We start from the raw sequence: 6,523 nt of genomic DNA on the forward strand, positions 1-6,523 counted from the left end.
CAGCCTCTCCTCCCGGCCGCCCACAGCGCCACCTCCCGGCCCGGCTGCCCCCGGTCTGCGGGGTTACATTTATTTATTTATTTATTTATTTATTTATTTTTTTGAGCCCGGAGAGTGTAAATTAAACTTGGTTTAACGCGCGAGCCAGGCTTTTGGGGTGTTTGTGGGAACGTTTGTGGAATTAGACGAACGACACTACTGAAAAATTTAGGGAGGCTCAGAGTGGTGTGTGAGGCACACAGCCTGTACAGCTGCTCAGTGGCAGCTCGGTCAGGCAGTGAGCCCAGTTTGTGTGGCTGTTGAAACAGCGGCCAACCACGCATTTTAAGGGCCCCTTCTGCCCTTATGTGGCATCGATTTGTCAATGGTAGTGACAGAGAACATGGGAGAGCTGAGTGTGCTCCTCCTTCATGCCGGCTGGTGAAGGGCCTGGAACACAAGTGCTATGAGGAGCAGCTGAGGGCACTGGGGTTGTTTAGTCTGGAGAAGAGGAGGCTCAGGGGAGACCTCATTGCTCTCTGCAGCTACCTGAAAGGAAGGTGTGGGGAGCTCGGGGGTGGCCTCTTCTCTCAGATAACTAGCTGTAGAACTAGAGGGATTGGCCTCAAGTTGCGCCAGGGGAGGTTCAGGTTGGAAATGAGGAGACATTTCTTCTCAGAAAGAGCAGTCAGGCGTTGGAAAGGGGTTGCTCAGGGAGGTGGTGGTGTCGCTGTCCCTGGGGGTGTTCAAGGAAAGGTTGGACGTGGTGCTTAGGGACATGGTTTAGTGGGTGATAGTGGTGGTAGGGGGATGGTTGGACCAGATGATCTTGGAGGTCTTTTCCAACCTTAATGATTCTGTGATTCTATGATCAAAGCTGCCCGCTGTCAGCATGAAATGTTGTGTGGAGATGGCCAGCCCCTGCCCTGGGCAGCCGATGCTGTGCTGCTGGGGCTGTGCAGTTATCCACCTGTGTTTCCTGATGGTAAATTCCCTGCGTGAACATACGAGATGGTACTGGCATAGTAAATTATAACAGCGTGTTTGCGGTGGGATAGATACATAGCTTTGGTTTTGCTGGCCATTTGCTGCGTGAGAAGAAAGTGGAGACAGGATTCATTGAGCTAGGCATCTGAAGTTAGCAGTTAAATTCTAGGCTCGGAGCTCTTCATAGGCAGTGAGATAGTCTCATAGGGTGAGATAGTCTCCTCAAACTGTTGTGTAGCTCTTCCTATCGGGAAAAAGAACTGGGAACTTAGAACTGGATTCCTCCTACCTAACCCTAAATGTATCTGAGGTGCTTTGCTTATGAGTATAGCCTAGTCTGTGGAGAATCCCCCCTAAAATCTGGATCTCTCTTTGGGCTGGCCAAATTGGACACTGTAGTTAAGATCCAAAAGTGTAGTGTAATGGATTAGGCCTTAACGTGTGTGTATGACTTGAATTCAAGCTACAACTGCAAAATGTGTGGAAGTAGTCATCTGTAAACAGTTGGGTTTTTTTTCTCTTTTTTCTCTCTCTCTCTTTTTTTTTTTTCTTTCTCTGAAGTGTAGATTTGTTTTGTTTTCCCAGTGTGCAAAGAAGGGGCAGGTGAATCATAAACACAACAGTTATATGTATATCGATATTCCTAAATTGCAGGTTCTGAACCCTTTTATTTCTAGATGTATGTACATGTTCACAATATGCCCCTTAGGATTTTCCATCCTAATTGTTATTCAAGTAGCTATTTTTTTTTTTCTGTAGAAATCAGTGTTTTATTTGGACAGTTTATAAATTAAGTTAAATCTTCTGTTGTTAAAAATATAGTAAATGATTAATTTTACTATGTATGCTAAAACCTCTTGCAGTTAACTGAACTCTAATGTTATTTTCAGCTGAGACTTGAGTTTTATATTATGGGTGTGTTGCTTGAAAATAAAGTTGATACAATTAATTTTACTACAGTATTCTAAATATTACTGATTCCAGAGCCACAATGGTTACAGAAATGCTTTTGTTTTTTTGTTGAAGGTATATAAATGAAGTGTGAAGATTTTTATAGCTTTATTGTTAATAAAGGATTAAATAAAACTTTATGTAACTGTTATAATATCGATTGTTGGCCACATTTATTAATACAATACAAAGCAAATAATGTCATATGATGGCCATGTACAACATCGCATAAGTTCACTCTGGCAGTATCAATTACCTTCATCTTAATTGCAGACAATAAAAGAAAATTGTGAGGTTATTAATAGTGTCAAAATGAATCAATGCTGTACATCTGACGTAAAATGCATTATAAAAGTTCATATTGTAATATGTATGTTCATACATCCTATACTGAACTCTCTTCTCAGGGAACTTGGAATTTGTACCAGTCCATTGAAGGAACATGAATTAATGGAAGAGATTTTTCAGTCCTGAGGTTGCTCCTACTTGCTGATGCAATGCATTAACCTCCAAAAGACCAAAACATGAAAAACCACACTGAGTCACTCCTGGCTGCCTACTGTTACAGAAAGTTATAACTAGTGGTTCTACATTCTACTCAATTGAAGGTATCATCTTCTAGCTAAAAGACCAAAAAAAGTTTGTGAGTTCATTGCAACATTTAAAGCAGAGACAGACCCTCAAGTACACAAGCTCCTGTAATATTTGTGTAGAAACATCTAGTTCTGCTTCTGAAACTTCTTCTGTCAAAAGATTCCAGGCACATGTAATTCCATAATTCCATACTCTCTGGAACATTGGCTCCTAAGACAGAGTAAGAGTGTCCTTTATTATTATTATTATTATTATTATTATTATTATTATTATTATTATTATTATTTTGAGAGCTCATCTTTCAGCTCTAGAAGCTTTCCTTGAAAGAGGCAGGAAATCTGAAAAATCCGTGCTTTTGGATTTTCTGTTTTGGTCTCTGTGTTCACATATACTTTTATTGCACATTTTATGGTATTTGTTGCATTATATCATTATTCTGGAATAGAGATTAATTAATAAAAAAATAATTGAAAGAAGGCATCAATACAATACATGTTTGGAGTAACTAGTGATCCCTAAAATTGTCCTTGGTGCATCCTCCTTTGCTGCAGAGCAGGCTCTTCAGATGTCAAAGATTTTGAATCTTGGAGGAGATACCATGAATGTATTCGCAGGTATGTGTGTACTGTGAAGACAGTGATAACAATGTCCTGCACATCATACAGTCTCACTTGTAGACCCACCAATTTCAGTCTGCGTGGCCATTCTTTTCTGAATTTGTTAGAAGGTATTCAGAAAAGAATGTAAGAGTGTAGTCAGTCCTCACATATTAAACCTGTCATGAAAAAGTATTGTTATTAATACCATTGAAATCTGGATAGCTAGGGATAATAGGTTAAATGTTTTCTGTATCATTTGATGTAGCTGTTGTTCATCTCAAGATAGATGAGGAAATGAATCTATTGATGAAGGAAATCCACAGGACTAGAGGACAATGCTGCAATATTAAATTGCTTTGCAAAGGTTATGGTGCCATGTGCAAACAAATCATACTGATAATATAGTAGGGTTGATTTCTTTTGACATAAAGGGTTTTTAGCTGTATATAGAAAATACACAGAAAGAGTGAAAAATGCGAAGTAGAAAAGAATGAAGTTCCTAAGAGGTGCAGTCCCTGCGAAACCTTTTTACTTGGCATAAAAAATCAGGGAAACGGTGATATGCATAGTGTGTTTTCTTTTCACTCAGCAGGAGTAGTGTAGAATCTTGTTCATCTGGGAATTAAATGTATCTGATATTAACAGAGCAAGAAAGTGTAAAAAAGTGATTATTTGGTAGACTGGACTGTGTGCAGACTATATGTTTTTTATATGGGGCATTTTGATAAGATAACCTGCAAAGACGGGAGATAACAGTGTAACCAGTAATGATAAAAAAAAATAGAAATGTAAATGAAAATGAGTAAATACTTGTCCAACAGGTTGTGTGGGGAACATTTTCGTATTCGCAGTCCCTCTTTAATGCACAGTTATAAATAACAATGTTTTGCTTTCCACTGCAATCTTTTTTTCTATTTTGTGCAGCAGTTGTTCTGTATGCTGATGAGAAGATGCTTAGTTCAACCTCAGGCAGCCTTTTCTATATACTTTAGTTACAAAACACCATACATTCAATTAATTGGTATGATTATCTACCTAATTATAGGTAGAAGAAATTTGTTAATTTGGTTCTTCCTTTGCAGTGAATGTTTATATCAATAGGAAAAGCTTCCCCAAGTAAAATATTTATAAATATACAGAGCATGAAACAGGACATGTGTGTGTATAGTGTCACTACTAAAATAAAGTATTAAACGCACGAGCAGCTGCCTTGTTCATATACTTTATGAATGTTGTTTGGACATACTCAGAAAATTATATTCATATAGATACAATTTTTACTGTTTTAAGTAACTTTTATTGTTGTTGGTATATGTATAGAGCTAATCAAATTTTCTCTGCTAAAAATATTAAGTCCAGCTTATATTGTTTGACATTTTTTTTTCTATATTTGGCTTAGAAGAGTAAATGTACTGAGGTGTTTAGATGATCAAATTCCCATACTGTGTTTGACAAAAGCGCCCTCGATCTTTTTTGATAAAGTGTTAGACGTAATATACAGAATTCAGAGTAACCATTTGTTTCACCTGGTATTTGAACATATTGCAAAATGTTTAGGGGAAGAGAGATGCATTTCTACAGGTTTTCGGCCATATGCCCAGTTAATGTACTGCTGCATTTGTATAAAAAATGCTGGTGTAAATAGCTGTATTTTGCCACTCAACTAAATATTTTGATTAATGCTAAATTGAAGACCAAGCTGTCATTTGTGGCATAGTATGTCATAGTGAGGTACTGCAAACATGAAGTATATCTTTCTCTGATATACTGAGCTGTCGGGGAACAGAGCATTGAAGTAGTATATAAAATTTTTATTTATAGTAAATCAGAAGCACTTGTAAAATATTACAGACAATATAAAATATATGCTGTTGCATAAATACAGAAGTATTTATACTACTGGAGGCAACAAAGAAACTTTTAAGAGGTCTGCCAACAGTTCTCAAAATCCAATACCAGACAAAGACTTGGGTAGCAACTAAGACCAGAGAAATAGAATAAAAGCACTTGAAGATAGAAAGAAAATGCAGATTTATTGTTAATACACTTTCAAAATGCAGTTATATTAATGAACATGCAAATAAAAAGAAAGCCAGATATTTTTATCAACATTCTTTTTCTGCAGGATTATATTTTCAAATAGTTTTTCATGATGTTTTCTCTGTATTAAGCTTCTGTTGCAGCTAAGATGTCATTGATTTTATCTTAAAACATCTGAACTGAGCTTCTGCATATTCTTGACAGGCATTGAATTATCAGCAGAGGTGTAAGCTCAGGGCATAGTGTGGGTTAAAGCATGAAAGGTGCTGGAAGTCAGCATAAAATGGAAGAGTACTTTATACAAGCATAGTATTCTGCATTTCAGATATGGGAGAATTTTAATGTGAAGAAAAGAGACAGGTTTCAAGCCTGCCTGCCTTCGTGTCACCTCATCACTTCCAAGATCATCCCTTTGAACCACGTGGTTTCTATCACTTTGCTAGGGAGCAGGCTTTTGACTGCACGTTTCCTCTCCCAACCTCCCCAGGCTGCTTTTCAACCATGAATGAGAATAGGGACTTTGGATCATCAGTTCTCCTTTCTCTTTGTTCTCTATGTTTATGCGCATATGGGTTTATTAGTCAATTGCAGAATCAGTGTGGCCTAAAACCATGTAATATTTGTGAAAAGATTCAATAACGTGAGATAAAGGTGCATGGGGAAAGATCTTTCTGGTGAAGATGGAAGTGTTAATGCCACAGAGAAAGACACTGGTTAGACTTCATGAGAGTCATGTACAATTCTATGTGTCCAATTAAAAAAGACAAAATTCTTGTGAGATCTGTAGGGACAATTTATGAAGGCAGAGGAATAGAGGGTCTGTTTTATGAGAAGGGTCCATCTTGTTCAGTTGAAAAAGGCTGAAATGTGATTTATCCCATCAGAAGATATGCAACTGATATGTAGGGAAAACCTATAATTAAGTTAGGGACAAAACTGGCACAAAACCCAGTAACAATGATGCTCTGTAACTACCTCAAGATGTAAGTTATGAGGCAAAAAACTGAAGTGATTTTCAGTTGGAAGGGAGAATAGGGTATTTGGTTGCCTAAAATATTCAGGGTCTGGGTCACTGTAGGAGAACTTTCTCATGTTTGCGTTCTTATATGTGGTTATGTGGTTTGTAGGAAAAATAAACTACGTATGATTTAGAGATCATATGATTCAGAGATCTGATCATTGTGTAAATATGAGTAGAAGAAATGGATGGTGATCAGCACATTTCAAGATTTGATCTAATTTGATTATTTAAAACATACGGTGACTCTATTCCATAGTAAATCATTCTGCTGATTTAAATAAGTTGCATAGTTGTGTGCTATATTTGAATCAGATTCTGTGAATGGAGACACAATCAAAAAGTATGATATAGC

Source organism: Anser cygnoides, chromosome 3 (genome assembly GCF_040182565.1).
Source record: "Anser cygnoides isolate HZ-2024a breed goose chromosome 3, Taihu_goose_T2T_genome, whole genome shotgun sequence".
Taxonomy (NCBI): domain Eukaryota; kingdom Metazoa; phylum Chordata; class Aves; order Anseriformes; family Anatidae; genus Anser; species Anser cygnoides.